Source organism: Apodemus sylvaticus, chromosome X (assembly GCF_947179515.1).
Source record: "Apodemus sylvaticus chromosome X, mApoSyl1.1, whole genome shotgun sequence".
Taxonomy (NCBI): Eukaryota; Metazoa; Chordata; class Mammalia; order Rodentia; family Muridae; genus Apodemus; species Apodemus sylvaticus.
In genome coordinates this window covers 32,093,827-32,117,990 of record NC_067495.1, presented here as the reverse complement: position 1 = coordinate 32,117,990, position 24,164 = coordinate 32,093,827, and the positions used below count along the sequence as shown (strand labels likewise).

Sequence of the window (24,164 nt, the reverse complement as noted above, 5' to 3'; positions counted from 1 at the left end):
ATGGCCTCCATCGACTCTTGTGTTTGAATGCTTGGCCCATAGAGTGGCACTATTAGGAGGTGCGTCCTTGTTGGAGGACTTATGTGGGCAGGCTTTGAGGTGTTTCATCCTCAAGCCATGCCCGGTGTGGCACCCAGTGTCCTTCTGCTGATTTAGGATAAGATGCAGAACTCTCAGTTCCTTCTGCCCGGACACTGCCGTGCTCCCTATCATGGTGGTAATGGACTAAACCTCTGAAACTGTAAGCCAGCCCTAATTAAGTGTTTTCCTTTCTTAGAGTTGGCTTGAACATGGTGTCTCTGCACAGAAATAAAACCCTAACTAGGACAGTAGAGCCAGCATGATAGCATTCAAGACCACAATTCACTGAGGTGGAGGGCGGGCTGGGGAAAAAGTTAGCAGGGTCTGCAACCCCCAAGACAGGAGAGAACAGCCGAGTTGGCAATTAAGGCCCTTTTAGTCTTCCCAGTGTTTCACATCTTTGTGACTGCATTTTCTAACAAGAAATGATATATTTATAATATATATTGTGTATTGCCTGTAATGTTTAGTATGCTCGATGTAGAAGCAGGAGGATTGTGAGTTCGAGGCCAGCCTGAGGTACTTAGTGAAACTATCTTAAGAAAAAGGACATATTCTACATTTCGACCTCATTTACACATCTTTATTTATGCTTGCAATTGGTGATTTCACCACAAGTATTTGATAAAACATCTCATATTTTATATTTCTTTCTATTCTATTAAGAAAAAAACTGCTTCTTGTGACCATGCTCAGCCTTAGCCTGAAAGTACCATTGTACACAAAGGCATGTGGTTGCTGGGAACAGAACCCAGGTCCTCTGGAACAACAACCAGTGCTTTTAACCACTGAGCCATCTCTCCAGCCCCACTCTTATTTAAATACTATGTTTTTCCTGGTCCAAATTATTCATATGCTTTTGTTTGTTGCATATTTTGGGAGTTGACACCAATCTATGTGGAATGTCATGATTAAATATAAAAAAATCACTGAAAACTTTTGATTGAGACTGGAATAAATTGTATAGTAACATTTACATGCACGGAAAACATTTTGGTTTTAGAAGCAAGGTCTAGATTTTCTCTTAGTTCTATGATTCTGTCATTCCTTCCTTCCTTCCTTCATTTTATTTTTAGTTTTTTTGAGACAGGATTTCTCTGTGTATTGCTGTCTGGTCTGGAACTCAGTATGTAGACTGAGCTGGCTTTAACTCACAGAGATCTGCCTGCCTCTGCTTCCCAGTGCTTAGTATTAAAGGCCTGGATATGACCACACCCAGTTACCTTTTTTGTTTGTTTGTTAAGGCTTTTGTTTTGTTTTGTTTCAGGTAGAGTTTAACTCTAGAGTGGCTTAGGACCCACTATGTGGTACATGCTGGCCTTGAACTTGAGGTGATTGATAATCCTGTCTCAGCCTCCCAGATGCTGGGATCAGAGACATGCACCATGATACCAAGATGCTCTGATATTCATTCATTCTTTTAAAAAATATTTTTTGGACTATCTAAAAAGATATCACCTTTAAAAAGAAAGAAATTTGCCATATCTCTAAAAGTTGAAAAAGGATTGGTATTAGTATATAAAGAAGATGCCATTTTTACTATTAATAGGGATATTTTCCCTTGCACTTATAGTTGCTAGAATTCCATTGTTTTTGCAGACTTTTTTTTTTTAAAGACAGAGTCTCATATTGTCCATGCTAACCTCAAGCTTCCTGTGCAGCCAAGATCTTGAATTCCCGATCTTCCTGCTAATGCCTCCCAAGTACTAGAATTATGGGTGTATACTACCATGCTTCTCTTAAGAGATAAGGTCCTGCTCTGCAGCCCAGGCTGAACCTTAAACTTGCCATCCTCCCTGCCTCCGCCATCCAAGTAGCTGAGAGGATAGGTATGTGCCAGTATACTCGGCTTTATGCACTCAGACATACATTTTTATTAACATCATATAATGCATAATATATTTCATTATGGCATTTCATGTATTTAATGCATTTTTATCATACTTACCTCCCATTACCCTTTCCTGTTCCCATCTTGCTCCTGCTGACCCCATCCTCTTCTTTGCTAGTCTATCTTCTACTTTCCTTTATGCATGCATTTACTTATTTATTTTTGGTGACCCAGTGAGTCTCATTAGGTTTGCTAAAAGGAACCAGGTGAGGGATTGTATATAGGAGCATTATATACAGGCAACCATTAACTACCTATAAATACTCAGGGAGGGTAGGGCCTCATGGGCCTTGCATTCCTCCAGAAATGGATGATAGCAGGCCTAGTCTTGTGCAGATCATGTGCTGATTATCATCACTACTAAGAGATCAAGCAGACAATAGTGATACCATGTTCCGAAGACGATGTTCTTTTCTTCTTTCTACTTTTATAATCTTTTCATTCTGTCTTCAACCCGAGTCCCTGAGCCTGGGAGCGAGAGGATGATGTGGGATACTCCTTTCTAGCTGAGCAATCTACAGTCCTAGAGGCTAGAAGTTCAAGGTCAAATGCATAAATACAACCTTCTGATGCCATTTTTTTTTGTTGCTTATATGTATATGATTTCAGGGCTGACTGCGTTGTATTGGATAACCAATGGGGGGGGGTCATCCCTTGGTTTATTCTGGGTATGTCTTTGTGTGTGTGTGTTGGGGTGTGTGTGCATGTGTTTGTGTGAGTGTGCATACTTGTTCTTGTGGATCCACATGTATGTGTGTATGTCTGAACATGAGGGAACCAAAGGGCCAGTGGCAGGTGTCTTTACTAGTTACTTATTCCCTCATGCTGGTGATCATCAAGTCTGTTAGGCGGTCTGTCTACTGAATTCCAAGCGTTCACCTGTCATTGCCTACCAGACAATGTATGTCATTGCTGGGGTCTTTCACATGGGTTCTAAGTATCCAAACTTGGTTCATCATGTGTATGTGGCAAGCACTTTCCTGTCTGAGCTGTCTCACTATTTTCTTTATTTCTTAAAACAAAAAGACCTGTTATATTGGATGAGAGCCTACCCTAAAGACCTCACCTTAAGTAATTGTATCTGTAGCATCCCTGTTTGCCAGTAAGGACACATTCTAAATTATTGGGGTTAGGAAATAGGAATTTGTCCAGGAGGCAGTTTAACTCATAACAACATTGAAAGCAGATCTGACCAAAGCTATGTTGCAACCATATTGGGGAGGGGGTGCAGTGGCAGGTGGGCAGTGAGCAAGTATATATACAAGGCTTAGGGGAATAGAGCGGAAGTCACCTTCCATATTGGCAAAAGAAGAGAAGTGCTGGAGAACAGCATTAATGTGATATTGAGACCTTATGTAGCTATAAGACAGCACATACCAAATAACCATTTTTAAAAGAAATTACTATTTATTATATGTATTTGAGTGTTTTACCTGCATTTATGTCAGGGCACCATATACTGTGTGTTTGCAGTGTCCACAGAAGCCAGAAGTGGGGTATCAGGGCCCCTAGAACTGGATGGAGTTAATTGACAGTTGTGAGCTGCCATGTGGGTTCTGGGAAAGAATCCCAGCTCCTGTGAAAGAGCAGCCAGTTCTCCTAACCACTGAGCCATCTCTCCACCATCGGAAGCCAAATACTTAACTAAAAAACATACAGGTAGTTTCTTGGAGGAGGGAGAGTTGGGAGAATGGAAGAAAGCTTTCCTGTGATAGATCTTCATAGTTATTTGAATGTGTAAGAGGTTGTCAGGGGGACTTGGATAACAATGAACCTGTATTGTCTTGGCTGCTTATGTTTAGCTGTTCTTGCCATCATCTGAGGTAAGTAAAGGAAGTGTGAAGGCTTTAACTTCCCTCAAAGGCCTCTATTGACAGGAAGTGAAGTCATGGACTTTCTGGGATCCATTAGTATTTCATTCTATGAAGGAATTCAGTTTTTAGCTCCTTCTAGGAGACTGACTTTAATATACTAAAAGCCGTGTGTGTGTGTGTGTGTGTGTGTGTGTGTGTGTGTGTGTGTGTGAGATTTTCTTTCTGGTGGGGAATAATGATGGTGTGTAGCTTATTACAGTTTTTGAAATCCTTCAGAAAATGACTGCTTTCTGGCCTGTGTTGCAGTTACTGATTTGGAAGAATGCAAAATGTCATTAACTCTGAAGTTAATTTTATTTTGACAACAATTGTTTCATGTCTGCTTCTGTGGGGAGCAGTGGTGATAGGGTTCCTCACCCTCCCCCCCCCCCATTCAGAAAACTTCCGTCTTTCCTGTGCAAACCCCCATCTTTCTATGTTCCTATGTTGTGGCAGGGGGCAGGGAGGGTCATGCTTCACGTCTACAGAAAGCCCAAGTTCTTCCTTCTGATAGTAAATGGCTTATAGTGTGTGCTCATCTTGTTAAGTAGCCAGTAAGCTGGAAGAAAAAAATCCAGCAAAAGAACAGACAAGGAAAAACACTTTCTGGCACACAGTTCAACTGAATTATGCTGGTTGTTACACATGCAGGACTGTACGATCAATGTGTACATTAAGATGACAAAAAAAAAAGGAGTTTAGTTGTATATAGTACACCAGTCAGCATTCACTTGCATGCTCTTCTCGCTGTATTATTTCTCTAGACAGTCTTTTTCCTTGTATGTCTATCACTTTACCAGTAGGGGCTAAGAGGTATTCAAATCAGATTTGCAATAGACATAAAATATATATAACACTGAAAGATTTATTAGTTTAAGATGGATCTTGGTAAGTTATGGCCTAAAGTCCAAAGCTAACCTGCTGATTATTTCTGGAAATAAAGTTTTATTGTTCATTTTTTCCATGTATTGGTTGTGACTGATTATTGCTCTAATAGCCGAGTTGAAGAGTGCAACAGAACAGAGGGCTCACAAAGCCTAACAGTTTACTATCTAGCATTTTAGGGAACAAAATGATGAACGCCTGGTCTAAAACACTAATTCTCAAGTTTCCCACCTCACAGTGTGGTAAGTGGAAGTGAACCAGCTGATCTGCAGTTAGTAGGTGTGACACAGGAATGACAGGTAGCTTGCAGATGGCTCTGAGAATGTGAAGGTAGAGAGCATCTTGCAATCAGGGTTTATAGTCAACCTCTAGTAATAGATAGGAACATACAGGGAGCCCTCGAGCCACATTGATTCTGGAACTCAGAGATGATAACAATGTGCCCTTAGTTTAATTTCAAGAATCTCATCAGGGTTAGTTCCGGAATCATCCCATGAACATTTGGTATCTTTCAAAGGCAATATTGTTGTGTATGATCAATAATTAGTCCAGGCTTAGTAGACAGCAGTATGGTACACTGCTTAGCGTTCTTGTCTCATATGATGGTCGTTCTAGATGTATTTGAAGTAACAGCTGTCATCCCCAGAATAGATTTAACCTCAAGAGCCTTCAAGGGTTACCAGTGCCAGGAAATTTATATGAATGATGCATCTTCCATTGTATTTGAAGAGCCTTCTGGAGAGACCTGTGAGAAGGGGATCCAGGACAGAGATAGCCATAGATGAGATGAATTGTGGGGGTAGTCACGGCACTGCCTCTTTCTTTGCTTTAGGGCTTCTGTGCTGTCTGCCATTTTGTCTTGGAATGCATTTGCACGAGGATTATTTTCTACCATTAGGATCACTAGCTTGAATGTGGCTGTTCAGATATACTTTTTCCTGCCGCTCCTTGCTGTGCCTGCACAGTGTACACTCATTCTAATGTCTTGATGCTTGTCATGGACTTTGAGCCTCTGTTCTTTCCTACCAGGACAGCCCTGTACACCCGTGCAGTGCTTGTCTTTGGCCCTGTTTTGATGGACTTGGAGCTGCTGTGAAGCCAGGACACAGGGTTGTTACCAAGGCTACTATGTCCTCCCACTTAGTGCTGCTTCTTTTTCTACTTTTCCCCCTCTCACCCACCCTTTGGTCTTCTACAAATTAAAAACACACATTTATGGGCACAGGTAGAAAGGGAGGGCGACAGAAGAAGGGAGGGAGGGAGGGATAGAGAGATATAGATGATAGATCAATCGACACATAATTTAAATGAGTACAAAAGAAAACATTTATAGTCCATTTTGTACAAAGCTTATTCCAGACTTTTCTGCTCACCTGTCATTACTTTCTTCCCACATTTAACTCAACAGATGACCTTCCTTCCTATGCGGTGAAGGTGTCGGCTCCCTGGTGCCTCTCATCTTCAAGCAGTCTCACCACTGTTGTAACTGAACTCTTGATACTCAGATCAGCAAAGGAAATACCTTTCGTATCATTCTCCTTTCCTGACTTCTCTTTGATGATGTATTTAATGCATATTCCTGTTGTTCATTGTGATACCTTGTGCTCTGATAATCTCAATAAATTCTGACGGGCTTAAGCTGCCATTCTAAGAAAACCATCAGCTAAAATTTGATAAAGCCTGTCAGCTTGATTTGGCCTGGTTTCATATTTAAGCATACCACTTGTATTATTGTAACTTTCTGTGTTTGGCCTCAAGTTTTGAGGAATACCTATCTCTGGAAATCTTTATTAACTGAAAAATATATGAACAGAAAGATGTAAGAAAATAGGCCTTGAATCCAGACTGGCATGTATCTTGGATATCAGTTCCTGAGCCTTGGACAAGTTCTGTGGTTTCTGGGAGTCAGGTTCTTCTTCCTAGCCATAACCAACAGGAAACATCCAGAGTGTGCTTGAGGTGCCATGGTTGGACAGCAGAGAGGCCCTAGTGTAGCCATTTTATATGCTTGGATTTCAAGGGTCCAGAGTTTCAAGAAGATATGGTGGGGTGGCTTGGTTTTACTCTATGGTGTCTGGTTCCTCAGCTGGAAAGGCTTGAAGCTAGAGGTGTCTCTGGCCTGTCAGAGAAGTCTAGATGGTGGAGCCCCTTCAGTAGTAGTTGGCAGCTTTGTAGAATGAGGCTTGTCTCAAAGTGTCCTAGCAAGTAAGTGGAAATGTCATATCACCACAGAAGTCATATTGCCTCACCGTCTTGCACTTGATGATCCACCATTGGTGATGAATGTGTTTATAGGTGGGTCCTGTCTTATTTTTTTTAAGGTAAAGTCTCTATTATAAACTATGGCTTTTCCAAGAATTCACTGTATAACCAAGGCTGGGCTTTGAACTCACAGAGATCCCCCTCTGCCTCTTGGGATTCAAGGCATGAGCCACCATACACAGCAAATGCACATATTTTAAAATTGTGTATGGAGAGTCATGCATGCCACTAAGTGGCAGTGGATTTCTTGAAGACACCCCAAGACACACACACACCACCATGATGAAGAAAGGAGAAACTGGAAGCACAGGGAGGTGAGGAACAGCCTGATGTGAGAAGCCTGTACTGCCACCTAAGGTCATGGTGAGGCCCCAGCCTGTGCTGCAGCTGACAGCCATATTTGGGTTTATGACCCTGAAGCTATGGGAGTCTGTGTAGATGGCCATGGCCCATATTGCTACCAAAGGTCATGTGGATGTTCATGGCCTGGGCTGTCTCCTAGGGCCATTTTGATGTCTGAGGGCTGGCCCCACTCCTCACCAATTGAGGTACTCAGGAAAGCTGGCTCCACCCTTTGCCTGAGCAGTGCAGGAGAACTGGCAGGCCGAACAAACAACTCAGCCGCAGGTCCAGCCTGAAGGGCACTGAGTTAGCTCATCCCACCCAGTACCATCTACGAACTGCTATACTGTTTGAAGGATCTGGTCCTGGAGAACCAAAGCTGCAGGATCTCCATGACACAGGGAAACAACAGGAGATCCTAGAGCAGTCCCAGTGAGGATCCAGTATTGATGATGTCACAGAAGCCAGAGGCCTTGAACCAGACCAATGACTCACTGCAATGAACATTCGCAAGTAAAGCTGTTTAGGTGAAAGGGTATACACTGTGTTACACACAGTGACACATCTCAAGTTCCACAGTGAGATGGCTTTTTTGCTTGCTTGTTTTTATTTTTGTTTTGTGGGGAAAGGTTGTAAGGGTGGAGAGCAGATATAGAGAGATGGGGAGATGAGTGGAATTTGGGGTGCATGATGTGAAATCCACAAAGAATAAAAAGTTAAGAAAAATTGTGTGTGTGTGCATCCATACATTCCTGTGAGTCTACATGTACCCAGAAGCCAGGATAAGGCTTCAGATGTCCTGTATCTGGATTTATAGGTGGTTGTGAGCCACCATATAGGTGCTGTGAACTAATCTTGGGTCTTCTACAAGACCAGCAAGTAATCTTAACTGCTGAGTCATTTTTCTAGGCTCAGGTCCCATGCTTGAAGAACATAGAAGAGAGTTAAATGGTATAAGAAGGATAAATACATTTGGTATCTGCATATAAGAATAGTTTTTCATTCAGTTAATATTTATGAAGTCCCCACTATATGCTAAGTATCAGGGCAGCACTGAATATAGAGGTAAACCTGGCAGACATACACTTTCTGACCCCTTTAGTTTGCCTTCTAGTGGAGGACACAGGTAGTAATCAACTGGAATTGGATCTGGAATAAAGACCAGGAATTTCTCCTTTTATGGAAAAGTCTGGTGAATATCTTGGGGTTTGTGCTTTTATTATTATTATTATTATTATTATTATTATTATTATGCTTTCAAGACAAGATTTTTCTATGTATCTCTGGCTGTCCTGGAACTTGTTCTGTCCTGTTTGAGGCTGGCCTCAAACTCAGAGATCTGCCTGTCTCTGACTCCCAAGTGCTGGGATTAAAGGCATATACCACCATTACTGGGCTTTCTGGATGTGCATATTGTATTAGATCAGTTTCCCCCAGTGAGTGATAAGGAAGGGTGATCCTCTTAGATTTAATGTGGAGTCTCCAGCTGCTTCCTCTTTGGTTATAATTCTGTAAATCTGGAGGCTTGGATTCCTGAAATTACTCCAAAAGCACCAGGCCTCAGATACACAAGTATATATACCCTGACCATTTAGTTCAGATGCAGATTTATATTTTTCTTTTTGAAAAGGGAGTTGAGAGTGATAGAGGTACATAGATTCTCCTGGAGGTCATCTTCAATCATGTATAGATGTCTTTCCATTCTGCTATGGAGCAGGGTGTGGGGAGGGAGGCAGGGGAAGAATCTCTACATGGTTGAAGAGGACCTCCAGGAGTATAGAATAGATCAGCACTTTTCCAGCTATACTGTGGATCTTGTTACAAAGCTACCTCCATTTTGTAGGTTTGGGGGAAGTCAAGGGATGCTACTGGGTAGTCAAGGTAAATGGTATCAAGCAGGTCCGGATATACATACATACATACAATCTGTAGTTGCTGTGGGGGTGGGGAGCGGGGGAGAGGAGGGGGTTGGTTTCTAGAGAGTGGAACTCTGAGGACTAGCCAGATGATCTATTAGCGTGTCAGCTTTCGGTTACTGTAATGAACACCTAATACAGATGGACTTAGAGAGAAAAGTTTTTTTTCAAAGATTTATTTTATGTATATGAGTACACTGTAGCTGTACAGATGGTTGTGAGCCATCATGTGGTTGCTGGGATTTGAACTCAGGACCTTCAGAAGGGCAGTCAGTGTTCCTAACCACTGAGCCATCTCTCCAGCCCAAAAGGTTTGTTTTGGTTCACAATTTTGTGGGGTTCAGTTTATGTGGTTGTATTGCTTTTGGGATTGTGGTATGGCCACATATCGGTATCGTGGGACAAAACCACTTAGCTAGCGGCAACTGCCAAGAGGAAAAATAGAATCTCAGTTTCCTGTAACAGCATGCCCCTAATGATATAAAACCTCTTACTAATCTCCATCTCTTAAAGGTTACATTACCCCTTAGTAGTGCTACACTGGGATCAAGCATTTACTACATGGGCCTTGGGGAAAAAGTTTTAGCTGAATCTTAGCAACCCATTTCTGTTGTATTTCAGAAATGATTCCTAGATCAGAGTTCTGTTAAGAACCATAACCATAACTGGAATAGTGGTGTAGGCCTTTAATTCCAGCTCTCAGGAGGCTGAGGGAGGCAGATGTTTGAGTCCAAGGTCAGCCTGCTTGACATGATGAGTTTCAGGACAGCTCAGGTTACATGGTGATACCCTGTCTCAAACAAACAGACAAACAAATAAAGCCTATCCACATAGCACAAATCATGGTTTTTCTTGTGTAACACATTATCGAAGAGGCCCAGGTAGGTTCAAGATGTATATAGAGTTGGCCTTGTCCAGAGTCTACACAATAGATGTGATATAGGACATATTTGAGTGTACTTAATTTTTTAAAAACATGAGAAAAAAAATCAACTGATGATAATATTATTTTTTATGTGTCTGAATGTTTTGTCCACACATATGGACTACCTATGTGCTTGGTACCTGTGGGGGCCAGAAATGTGCAGTGGACCTCCTGGAGCTGGAGATACAGGTCGGTGTGAGCTGCCTGATATGGGTGCTGGGAATTGAACTCAGGGCCTCTGAAAGAGCAGCAAATGCTCTAACTGTTGACTAACCTCTCCAGCTCTGTTCATTATTTTCTTTTAAGTGGCTAAAAGTATATCTCGAAAAAAGAACCTAGGCTGACAACGATAGAACAGATTTGTAATCCTAGTACCCAGAAAACTGAAGCATCAGAATTACGGCTGCTAGCTCAAGACTGGCCTGGTCTCTATAGTGAGTACCAAGCCAGGCTCTCCACAGCTAGATCTAGTTGGTACTCAGGAAACTGAGCTGGGACTATGGAGAGTTTGAGATCACTTTGGACATCATAGTGAATTTGAGGCCAAGCTGGGATACACAATGAGACCCCAACCCAACCCAATAATAGTACTCCCCCCCCCCCCATATCACCAGCTACTCAAATACCAACCAACCAACCAAAACTCCAAACCCCACAAAGCACCTTTCCATTTAGGTATGTTGCCATGTCTAGACATGGTTGTCTGGATTGCTTGTGAGATGGCGATTGTACCAGCTGGAGCTTTGTAACACTCAGGTTTTGCTCTTCATCTGCTGCAGCCAGGGGAGAGCGTGACTCTTCCACTTGCTTGTTAAGGCTACCCAGCAATAGAAATGCTTCACCATGTATTTTCTAAAGATAAAGACTTTTCAAAACCACCACTGTAATACTCTTTTATACTCACTGGCAGCTAACTACATTTACATTATCAGACCCCCCTATAGTTAAAATACTTCAGAAGGCATTTGGTTGGAATTGGCATTGGAGGGGCCATGCCTTGTAGTTAGTTGGTTGATGTTGAGTCTAGTTCCCCCTCTCATTTCATCCTTCTGATTTGGGTGCGTTGGGGGGGCTGGTGTTAAAGAAACCAAGTCATTTGCCTGTGGTGCTTACTTCAGCATGTATTTTGTGGCCTGCACCCTTAGGGTGGTATTGAGTATATGTCTGGAACTGCACCCCTGTATCCCTGGTCAATCTGGGAATTTGATCCAGTTTAGGTTCAGCGTATTCCACACTTAGTAACATAAGTCTCTGTCACATGCCTGGTGATGCCTGGTTATCCATCTTTTTTCAGTGACCATTGCCTTTTGACTAAATTTGAGGTTGTGTAATTTTCTCATCCTGTGTCCATTTGTTGTATAATTTTCTCATCCTGTGTCCACCTGTTATATTGCTATAGCGAGAAATACCTCCTTGTTAGCCATTATCCTGAATTTATATACCAAAAGCAGAACAGATATTTTGATTCTTACCTTATTATTTACTACTTTCACAGTAACATATTGGTTCACCAGCATCTTGCAGAGGTGATAAAACTGTAGTAGTCTTTGTATGTGTACATGTTTCCAGGTATGTGTGTATGCATGTGTGCGTGTATGTGGGGGCAGACATTCAGAGCAGGTGTCTCTGCTCTCCACTTTTGTCTTTTGAGACAACATTCCTCTATTATGTATCTCAGGCTATCCTGAAAAACTCACAGAGAACCACTTGCCTCTGCCTCTCAAGTGCTGGGATTAGAGGTATGCACACTTTTTTTTAAATCTTATTTGTTCCCTTTATTTTTTTGAGATACTCTAAATACATCATTTCTCCTTCCCCTTTCTCCCTTCAGATCCTCTCACCCACCCTTCCTTGCTCTCTTTAAAACTTATGGCCTTTTTTCACTAATTGTTGATATATATATATATATATATATATATATATATATACATACATATACATGATATATATATATTACATCATATATACCATATCATATATATGTATGTATGTATATATATAATTTTCCTCCCTAGTGTGGGTATTACATATGTGCCACGGCACCTGGCTTTTTAGGTGGGTGCTGGGGTCTGGACTGAGGTCCTTATGCTTACATAGTGAGCCCTGTGCTCACCGAGCCTTCTCCTCAGCACCCCTTTAATGGCGTCTTTGTTTTCATTGTGTGGTGGCAAGATCAGAGTTCAATGACTTTATTGCTCCTTCCTCAAAATCAGTCATTCCTACTGCCTGACTTCCTTTTAGTGAGAAATTTAAATGTAAATTGTCTTGGGAAAAGGTACCCTTCTAGAAATCTCTGGTGTGCTGCTGTTGACCTTTGGTCTATTTATTTTTATTAGGGTGTGTTTCAATTTTGGAAATGGTTTGAACAGTTAATTTAGATCTTACTCTATTTGTCTAACTTTTAAAAAATATCTATTTATCTTATGTGCATATATGTTTTGCCTATATGTATATATAAATCATGTATGTCCTTGCAGAGGTCAGAAGAGGTCCTCAGATTCCTTGGTTATGGATGGCTGTGAGCTACCATGTGGGTGCTGAGAACTGAAATCTGGTGCTCTTAACCATCAAGGCATGGCTAATTGTCTACCTTTAAACTACTCCCTATACCCCCTATTTGTCTACCTTCAAACTACACCCTTTACAGGAAAGGAAAGTGCTGGGGTTTAATCCACTTATATTTTGTAATACTTTGAGGAGATGCACATTTACTAAGTGATTTTTTCATACACTGACGGAGCATTTACAATAATAATGATTAAGAAGACACACACTAAGCAGATCTTGCTTAGTAACTGTTAGCTCAGATTGTTTAAATAGTAAAAACATTAAGCAAATGACTCTCATACTGGAAGTAGTTCACTTGGATAAACTATGGCGCATCATTAATGAAACTTACCATGAACTGTCCAGAGTGTCCTCCCTAATAACCTTTCCCAGTACAGAGTTGCAAACATACTAAGTGTCCTTCCTTGATTAGATGTTAGTGAACTCAAAGTAGTTAATGTTTATGACAGTTTGAATTTGTAGGCTGCTTTGAAGAGCCACTGTTTTGCTGTTATCTGCTTTTAGCTTTGGCTCAGATTCCATTTTCCTGGAGTCTTAACTTTTTATCCAATTCATCCTTGTGTTTTCTCTCTGCTCAGTGGCCTACATGTGTGCATGTGCACACAGCAAAGTATCATTCCTCAGGCACCTTCTCTCTCTCTTTCTCCATCTCTCTCTCCATCTCCATCTCCATTCCCCCTTCTCTCTCCCCCCAAGCATCTCACAGACCTTGAATTTGTCGTCGGACCTTTGACTTGACTAGGCTAGCCAACAATTCCTAGGGGTCTACTTCTCCAGCGCCATGTTGGCTTTTTAATGTGGGTTTTGGGAATCTAACTCTGGTCTTTTTGCTTGCAAAGCAGATACTTTATTGCCACAAGCTTCAGTTTTAGGTGTCCTCTGCCTTCTAGGGACTTCCAGTAGCAAAATTCCACAACTGTAGTAGAATTCCTATAGTGGGTTTGTGCTAGGGGCAGGGGAGGTAGTAATGAAACATGTTTTGAAAGAGGACTTTAGTCGGGCAGTGGTGGCGCACGCCTTTAATCCCAGCACTCGGGAGGCAGAGACAGGCAGATTTCTGAGATTGAGGTCAGCCTGGTCTACAGAGTGAGTTCTAGTACAACCAGGGCTACACAGAGAAACCCTGTCTCGAAAAACCAAAAAAACAAAAAACAAAAAAACCCCCAAAAACCAAAAAAACAAAAAACAAAAAACAAAACCAAAAAACAAAAAAACAAAAAACAAAACAAAACAAAACAAAAAACAAAAAAGAAAGAAAGAAAGAGGACTTTAAATGAGCTTGAGGAAGGCAAGGAAGGGTCAGTGTGGTTTCCTCCCTTCTTACTGTCTACTTTGTCTTTGAGAAGACACTGGTTCTTTTGTTAACACTGGCTCTTCTGTGACTCAGCCCTTGATCTAGCTCTGATTGCTCCTACTGAGCACATGGTCCTGTTGAAATGCTCCTAACTTCTCTCCTTTTGACCTGGATGTGGCCTCTTGCAGCTGATTCAGCTTAGCTATCCTGGAGCATACATGGCCATCTGCTCATTATACTCTTCAGAAAAGCCAGAATTATATTGTTTCAGTCCTTATGGTTTCTTCCACTACCAGACTCTATGAATATATTTTTAATAAAATAATTTAAGCAAAGCCTTTTAGAGGTAGTAACCACAATCAAATAGATTTCAACCATCCTTAAACTGTTTGTTGAATAAAATTAATTCACGAAATGAAATACTGTTGTGGAAGAGGAAGCAATGTTTTCTCATTTTATTTTTCATAACCTGTAATTAATTGATATTAGTAGACATCTGTCTGTTCTTCTGTTTTAAAGTGTCCCAAACCTTTGGGCACTTTTCATTGTGAAAAATGGGAGATTGTATTCTAATCAGGAAGCTGTCTGGCTCTCTTTGGAATGTGGGATTCAGGGTATCATTATAAAATCATGGAAAGCTATGTATCTTTAAGCTGTTTTATTACTTTAAACATTACTCAGATAAAGCTCTGTTCTCGGGCATTCTTTTTTATCCTTGAATAAAAAAGATTATATCTTCCTTAAATGTCTGAAGTGTTTTGACAAAACTGACGTTCTTACTAAATTAGTTTGGTAAGAGGCTATTTACTTTCCCCTGAATGGCTTCTAAGAGAACCATCCTCTATACTTACTACAACAAATGGTCTTTATTCTACACTGTCTTTTTAATCTTCAAATTCATCTGTACCCACTTTCTGTGCTTTTTCCCTTAAAACAAGTCTTTTTTTTTTTCTGGTCAACTTGCTCTTACCCAGTTTATCTAATGCATCTTTGAGAAGAGCAGCGTGCTCTGTTTACAAGAGTTAGTTTCAGCCCTGACGTGTTTAATAATGCATTGTTCCTATGCTCCTGGGTATATGTGTTGTAGGGCCAGGCCCTGGGGAGTTTGTGGCTTTAGAGTGCTGGCTGTGACATACCAGAGGCCCCAAGGCTTTATGAGCTCTTTCCTGTCTATACCCTGCCTTGAGTGATCTGAACTTTGATTGGATACTCCTCTGCTGTTGGATCGTCTAGGCAGAGCAGGGACTAGAATTAAAGCTGATCACTGTAGCCCTTGACACTCCCGGATTGGTCAGTCACACTTTGTAGATACCTGGTCATGTTAATCATGGGCTCTTTTAGCCTTCAAGTCAAATAAAAGCTCACATTTGGTACTGTGTCTTTTTCTGTTGAATGAGAAGATAGAATTATAGAGTTTGAAATAAATGCCGTCTCGGGGCACTCCTGGAGTTGAGCTGATGATATACTTGATCACCAGCATTGACTGAGTACCTACTATGGGCTAGATATCAGGCAAGGAAGAGATTACACTGAGATATACATTGTGAGGGTTCCCAGTGGGTAGGCAATGAGGGAGGTGGACGCACAGAGAATTGCTCACCATAAAGCATGGTAATAGCCTGTGAGACTAGTGGCTGCCAGTTGGTAGAGCAGCCTTTGTTTGTATATAGAAGGTTTCAGTGTTCATCTGTTATCCTTGGGCCAGATCCTCTTCCAGTATTAAAAACAAAAATGTGAACTCAGGCAAGGTGTTTTGCCTCATGCCATAAATAGTAAATATGTAGACGTGAATTCACTTTTAGGGATATCAGGTATTTTCTTATAGTTCATATTATCTATAAAAGATACTGGTGGCCTGGGAGGCCAGGATTCCTTAGGCTATCATTCCTCACAGTGAGTGACAGGAATATTTTCAGGCAGGAAGTGGTGGGCCTTTTTCTCTGTTCTGTGTTGATTCACAACTTCCCATCCCCTGCTGATGCCCAATTAGTCCTTTGAGCTGTTCTTGAGCCCATGACAGAGTTATAAGAAGACATCCTGGCTTGTGCTCAGTTCCCTCTTTCTCAGAGAGAGTCCATACCCAGTGGTTCTGTCACTAGGATCTGAGTTTTGAGCTGGTCTTCTTCAGAGAAGCTGCTGTTAATTTCCTACCAGAGTCAGGCCTTGGCAATCATGCCTTTATTGGCTTTGTGCCCTTTATTTGTGCATTCATGAAGATCATAAAAAATAACTGGAGATCAGTTTGTTGTGTGTGAAGAGCCCCATAGTCCCTGTGCCCTTGAGCTGGGGAAATTCAGATCCCTAAGCCCAGAGCCCAGACTCTGATGAGAAAGCACTGAATAGTGGGAACTTGACCTTCTCTAGGGAAGAAGTTGGTATCTGAGTCTGTTAGTTGCAAGTAACAGAAACCAAGTGTCTCTTAACCAAAGAGAGTAAATGATTCATGGAAAGGCTCTGGCGGGGTTTATGTGGTGGAAGAAGTATAGGAAAAGTGGCAACCAGGCTGCTTTCTGAGAGCTCTGGCAGAGCATGCGCTCCAGCCGTCTCCAGCTGCTGTCACATTACTGGCAGTCAGTTAGCTTCTGTGCCCATGCATGGGCTGGCAGAGGATTGGCCATGTCAGCTGCATTCTCATCAGATTGTATCTCATGGGGGAGGACAAGCTTCTCCAAATGGCTTTCAGCCCTGGATAGGGAGAGCGGTGGCGCCCTGGGGGCACCAGCATAGTCAACTACTTGAACAAATACCTACAGTTACAAGTTCCTAAATGTGGGTCACATAGTGTTTCCACTTTTATCTTCAAAAGATAAATTTAGCTATAACATTTCGCATTTGGAAGTGTACACTGTGAGGTTTTTTTAATATAAATTTATAAGCATTGTGCAATTCTTACCACAGTTTAAGATTAAAATGCTTCCATCACCCCAAAAATCCCCTCACACCCACTTAATTAGTCCACATCCCTGGCTCCAGGCAACTGTCCATCTATTTTCTGTCTCTTTACAATGGAAAATAGATTTTTATATGTTCCTGAATGCTAGAACTTCTGGGTATTGTAGAAACTCTGCTACATGGGGGAAGGCAAGGAAGAAACCCTTCCAGTGGTGCCCAAGTCTGTGTCTTGCTGTTTTAAATTACTACTAATGTTTGCTTTAGATTTAACCTTCTCTCCTGAGAACTGTCATTTGGAAGAGAGGCATTGCCAAATCTTGGTCATGGAATATTCTAGAGCTCAGTTCTTCATCTGTAAAATTAGGAAATGTATTTGACAAGATGATATCTGATGTTATTTCTTTTATTATCTATCTATCTATCTATCTATCTATCTATCTATCTATCTATCTATCTATCTATTTATTGGTTTTTTGGATTAGGTTTTTTTCAAGACAGGGTTTCTCTGTATAGCCCTGGCTGTCCTGGAACTCACTCTGTAGACCAGGCTGGCCTCGAACTCAGAAATCCGCCTGCCTCTGCCTCCCAAGTGCTGGGATTACAGGCGTGCACCACCACCGCCCAGCTCTGATGTTATTTCTATCATCATTAATCAGAAATTATGCGTTTTTCATGAGATCCTTTCTGGTGAAAATTACTTCTTGATTTTTCTACACTATCATCAAACTTGGAAAGAAAACTTTAAAATTAAAAATGTATTCATCAGAATAAGCTCAATGAAAAAAGTGTAAACCCACAAGTACGTGACATTTCTACTTCTGAAATGATTAAAGCTTAAGCTTTAAAGTCACACCTACTGAGACCTTTGTGACAACATGTGTATGTATAGAACAAAGGAAGTTCATTGGAAATTCCCATCCTCCTCCATGCTTCCTGGTTCATTCACTTATGTATTGAGTCACATGGATCCTAGGACGGGGAGCCAAAATCCTGGGATACTAAGGACTTTTCCCAGATGAGGCTTGCAGGCTGCTTGGGGTAAGCCAAAGTGAAATGCAGCTCTAAGTAGGACAAAGATAGAGGAAGTACAGGGGCAAGGGAGGAGGGGTTGAGTCCCACAGTGGGGGGCCTTTATCATTGCTTCTGTGTTAAGTTCACCACCAAGCTGCTTGACAGCTGGCTTAGCCAACCTAACAGTTAAGAAAACAACGTCCATTTTTTCTTTTGGGGGAAGCCATTCAGCAAGTTTTGAAGGCAGAGATAGGGAAGAAGGCTGAAGTGTTAGCATTTCTAAGCAGATCTCTTATCTCCTGGGGCTCTATCTTTTCTGTTAACTGTAGCTTTGGGCTTTTTTTTTTTTTTTTTCAGACAGTAGTTACAGCAAACTTGTGAAGGCTGGCTTTTGGCACAGCAGGCAACTGGAGGATGGTGTTTTTTTTTTTTTTTCCTGATGGGGAGACATTTTTAAATTTTGTAATTTATAGTCTTTAAATACGGGATTTTGTTTACTTTTGTCCTAATTACACCTCTGAGATACATTACCTCACTTAGTGCTTTAATTTTGGGCTCATGCAGAGAAAGTTTCCCAAAGGGTACCATTTAAAAAAATTGTAGGTAATGTTTTACCTTCGTTTGCTAAAGTTACCTGTAGCTTCGTGTAGATGAGGTTATGCCCTTGGAAGCACAGACTTGGGGTCTGGTGAATATATTGGCCGTGTTTGTGTAGTATGAGGTCTTTACTGGTTTTTTTTTTTTTTTTTTTTTTTTTTTTGCTAAGCATTGCTCTAGACCATTGCTATTCAATAGGAATATAATGTAAGCCACACATATAATTTAAACTGTTCTAGCAGCCACATTAATAAAGCTAAAATAGCTCACATTCATTTCAGTATTTATTTACTCCACTAAGTCCAAAGTATCATGTTATAGTGCAGTCAATGTAACAAAAAATGTTCAGCTGCTTTGTACTCTTTGCTATTGGAGTCTTAGAGCAAGAACCCCAGCTCCAGCCGCACCCACAGCCTGGGACGGGGCACTGTTTCAGTGTTCCAATTCAAGAGATGAGCAATGGTGCTGAACAGAGGAAGAGTAAACAGAGGTGGGAAGGAAAGCCAATAAAACGATTAAGTGGTTCCTAGTTTCTTATTGGGGTACTGATATGAACTTACTTTAGGTTTTACTAAAAGAAGAATTGTGGTAGTAACAAGAGGGCACATAATTAAGCAGTCCTGGTCACATGGTCTGAGTGATCAGTCTCAGTTCTGGTTCCAGTGGTGACCCAAAAAAGACCACACTACTTGACAGGAAGGCTGGCTTGCCACAGGTAATAACTTCTGTTCCATGATACAGCCTTGCCACCACACACAGTAGTTCCCATTTAGGGTGGGTGTGTGGTCTGTCTAGGGAGTTTTTGCTATTGTCACAATTCAAGGTGACAACAGATTCACAACAATGACTCAAACCTTTAGACACCTCTTCTGGTATGTGGATATCTCAGTTACTCCTATCTTCATGCAGTCAGCCTTGAGCCTTGAAGGGAAATGACATAGGTTAGGTGTTGTGGATTTCTAGATACTCCTGAGTGATTAGCAAGCCTACATGCAGAGGTAAACAGGTGATCCAGAGTAAAGGAGACAAAATAAAGGCAAATGGCCAGACTTTCATCCTTCTTTTAGCTTATCTTGTGGGCCCAAGTGAGGCATCATTACTTTGCAACAGAAGCAGTTTCTCAGTGTCTGTCGTAGGACCAGTGAGATGACTCAGTGGGTAAAGGTGCTTGCTGTCAAGCCTAAGAATCTCTGATCCCTTGGATCCACATTCTGGAGAGAACCAACTCTTGGAAGTTGTCCTTTGACTGCCTCATATGCACTGTCACAAACAAACAAACAAACAAACAGTGAGTGCTCCTTGTACCTTTGAAGAAGTATTTTTTTATGTGTAATGTTTTGCCTGAGAGTGTGTGTGTGTACTCTGTGCATGAAGTGCCTGTGGAGGCCAGAAGAGGGCATAGGTTTTCCCTGGGATTGGAGTTAAAGACAGTTGTAAGCCAACCTGTGGATCCTGAGAGTCAGAGTGGGGTTCCCTAGAGCAGCGGCCAGTTCTCTTAACTGCTGAGCTATCTCTCCAGCCCCATGTTATACTCTTTTTTTTTCTTTTTTTTCCTCTTGTTACACTCTTATGGCACAGGTTGGTTCACACAAAGCCATACTTCATGTACTCAGTAGCCACTGTAGCTTATGCTATTAAATTGGGAAGAATTCTAAACCTTTGAAAAGGAGGAAGAGAGACATAGTGCATGACTTAGGAGCTCTTAACAAAGCCATGCACAGCTTTCTTACCTTAAGAGAAACCTGATATGTTAAAAAAAAAATCATCTCGACAGGAAAGGTAAAGCAGGAAGTGATTATTCATGTCACAAAAGAATTAACCACAGGTTCTTTTAAATAGCAAACTCTCTTAGTGCACTGAACAATATGACTCAATTTGCAGAAATGAGATTGGCACTTGACATTTTAGAGGTACCTTTGTCGGGCAGAAACTATCTATCAATATAAAGTGTAAGTTGCTGAGTGATTGGATGATCAAGTCTGTACTGGGCACCTACTGTATGCCCAGGATGCTCACAGTAGTCACTGTAGAACAAACTAAGTGTGATCCACACCCAGAAGGCATTTAGAAGCTCACCAAGAGGGCCCACAAACCATCACCTCAGCATCGAATGAACTCAGTGGCACAGCCAGAGAGGCCTTGGGGTTAGAGAAGCTAGGGAGGTGGTTTGGAGGTCATCAGGGACCATTTGAGGCTGGAAGGCAGGGAGGGGACGTGTAATTTCCTAAGGCTAAAGAGACTGTTAAATTCCATTTGATCTGGGAATAATTGTCTTTCAACTGGGAGTTTAGTGGAAGAGTAAATGAAGAAGCAGGCAGCCCAGCAGTCTGTTGTAAAGAAGACTTGAATATTGTACATTTATATTCTCCATGTCCCCAGACTTGAGTGGCCAGCCTTAATATACATAGTGGGCATCCCCCTAAGGTGGGCAGGCCCTTAAGCACATGGAAAGAGACCTGGTAGCAGCTGTTCACTTTTTGGTAACCATCTATTTAAAGCAGACTACTTGTTTTCTTCCAGCTGCACCTTGCTAAAGTTTGGTTAGAGAGCAGGGAAACGTGACCTGCTGTTTAGGAAGGAAGGAGCAAGGGTGTGATCCACACTTTAGTCAGGTCTGGAACTCCTGAAAGTTTACAGGATCTAAGTGAACTGGGAGACAGCTGCCTTTGTCTCTTTTTAGGGATGCCTTCCTCTCCTGCAGGCACACCTATAATTTGAGTTCTTTCAGGTTGCCTTCCTTAACATTTTAATGTTTCTCATCAGAAAAAAAAATAGAGCAGGAATTTTCTTGCCTGATCTAATGTGATGTGTTTGGGGGAGCCTGAGTTCATGGTTTTGTATGTTGGTTTGTTTTTTGTGGTTCTGAGAATTGGACTTAGGGTCTCATGCATGTGTTCTGGCCGTGCTAGGCAAGAGTTCTACCACTGAGCTGAATTTTCAGACCTCGTTTCTTTCTTCTTTTTTTTCACTTAAAACTATTTTTGTGTGTGTGTGTGCATTTGCAAATACATAGGTATATGTACCAAACGTGTGCCTAGTACCAGAAGACTGTGTCTGATCCCCTGAAACTAGAGTTAGAGATGGTTATGAGCTGTTATGGGGGTGAAAGGAATTGAACCTGGTTCCAATGGAAGAGCAGTGTGTGCTCTTAACTACTGAGCCACCTTTCTAACTCCATGGTTTCTCTCCCCCCCCCAAAGAATACTATTTTTGTATCTAAAATTTTATTAGGGATACATTTTTTAAAGTGATTTCTTCTTTGTGAGGACATCAGAGTATAGGCACACACAGATGGGTGTGGTACCATGGATGATACAGCCTTTTCATCTCTCCATCATCATTGGTTTATTGACCAGACTTTTATTAGGGACAGTGAGCTTTTGGGAAACAAATTAGTTTTGCATGGTCATAGACAGTTTGGAGAAAGATAAAGTTATTTACTCCAAGGGTCATGTATTTACTTTTGAAATGTTGTTAATCCCTGGATAACCAGACATTTATAACTCTATCATCAAGGGTGGATGTAAACCCATATTACAATTTTCTTGCTGCTCACTGAGAGTTGTTTGGTCATTTTCCTGTAGGATGTGATTGCCTTAAGCTGCTGTTCATCTCTAAACAGGACTGTCAAAGGGCTCTTGCCAGGAGCTAAAGTGGCAGCTGCACATTTTCTTGTTTCCATGGCCTTGGGTTGAATAGTCTACAGTTTCTACACCATGAATATCTTTCAAATTGCTTATCCATTCAGTGAGGGTGATTTTAGTTAAAAGGGGGTGAGAATCATAAAGAGGCGTAGGCACCACAGAGCTGTGGGCGCACTCCTTGCTACCGGAGCTGGTGATTGCTCTAGCAGAGCTTGCTGGCTTGTGTTCCTTGCCCAGCACTTCTTGCTTCAGTTGTGTCATAGGCTACCTTCTCTCCTCGGAAGGCTCTTTTGACTGTCAGAAAGAGAGCAGATAAAGATACAGGGTCTTTCTCTAAGTGGCATAGTAGGGAAGTTGGCATTTTCTCTTTTTAGAATGAATATGAAGAGGCATTTTAACTTTTTTTCCTCCAAGCATCATCTCAGCGGATCCCTGAGGTGGGTGTGTCTCATATCAGAAAACATTATCTCAGAAAATGAACTTAACTTTCTTGCTGAGCTTCAGGTTTCCTGGGAAGATGGGCATCAAACTGTTTAATTGGGAAATGTGATAATTTAGAGTCTGGCATGTGAATAAAGGTTAATATGATCTCTGTTTCAACAGATCAATCTCTATTTAAAATTAACTTTAAAAAAATAAATTGATATGAGGATCTCCAAGTGTTGGATGAACTGTTGGGTTTTTTGTTTCAGACCCTTGAGTAGTTGGTATTATAGCAATGTGTAACTATACCTAGCTGAAAACTGGTTTTGACTTTTTTATTTGTGACACAGGTCACAATAAGTTGAGCAGACTGGCTTTGACCTTGCTTTGTAGCCCAAACAGGCATTGGATTTCACAATCCTCCTGCATCATCATCCTGAGTAACTGGTGTGATAGATTTGTGTCATCAGACCTAGTTGTTTCTAAATAGATTGTTATGAGAGCTCATTAAAACAAATTTCGTGTGTGTGTGTGTGTGTGTGTGTGTGTGTGTGTATGATGTGCATGTGCGTATATTTGTGTTTGTGAGTGCAGGTGTGTAAATGCTGTAGTGCATGTATGGAGGTCACAGGACACCCTTGGGTGACTATCTTCAGTTTCCCATTTTATTTTGAAACAGTGCCAAGTTTTTGGTGTTTGCTGCTGTATATGACCAGGCTAGCTGGCCCATGAACTTCTAGGACATTCTCCTGTTTCTGCCTCCTGTATACTACTTTGTTTGGCTTTAAGTGAGTTCTGAGGACTCAAACTCATATCTTTAGGATTGCATAGGAAGTATTTTGTCCACAAAGTAATGGCTCATTTTAACTATTAGGGACCAGGGCGATACAGAGAAATTGGATTGTTCCTGCATGCATATAGGAACACATGAGAAGGCAGAAGGGGCTCTTGTATATGTGCTTATAATCCACTTTTCCATGGATAAGTGCTTTCAATAGGTTGCAAATCAACTTCATCATGAACAGATTTATGACAGGAGAATACATTAACTGATTATATAATGAAACAACAATCTAGGAAAAGGCAGTTCTATCCCGAGCTACTGGATTAGCTTACTGGCTGGTTTAGTTGCCTTCATGAATAGCCAGTCTGGAGGACAGGCTATTCTGAACCAGAAGTGGGGTGGGAATTTAACCTCTGACAGAAAGTCCATTTGAGGGAGACCCACTGACCTGCTGGCCTCCCCCACCTGCCAAAAAGTGATCTCACTGTATTGAATTTGTTTTGAACAATTTGTACATTTTAGTTTTCGATTTAAGAAATCTTTTTTCAAAACCAAAGTCATTAACATTTTCTCTCATGCTTTCTTAGATCCCAAAATAGGAACTCAAAGTCTCCAAAAAGAAATGACAAGGGAACGGAAGTGCTAATTACCCCATTTGATAAGTACAGGCTCTGTGCATGAGTTGTAATATCACACTGTACCCCATTAATGTGTATGACTATTACATGTTAATAGAATGTTGCAAGCAAGCCCCAAAGAAACATATATAGTTTGGGTGTTCACATTTATGTTTGTA

At 41.3% G+C, this 24,164-nt stretch overlaps 1 protein-coding gene across 1 annotated transcript in view; it reads left to right on the top strand.

Moving 5' to 3' along the window:
- Sh3kbp1 (SH3 domain containing kinase binding protein 1) overlaps positions 1–24,164 on the top strand; it is a 232,685-nt gene that overhangs the window by 26,308 nt on the left and 182,213 nt on the right. The gene's annotated exons all lie outside the window — the stretch shown is intronic.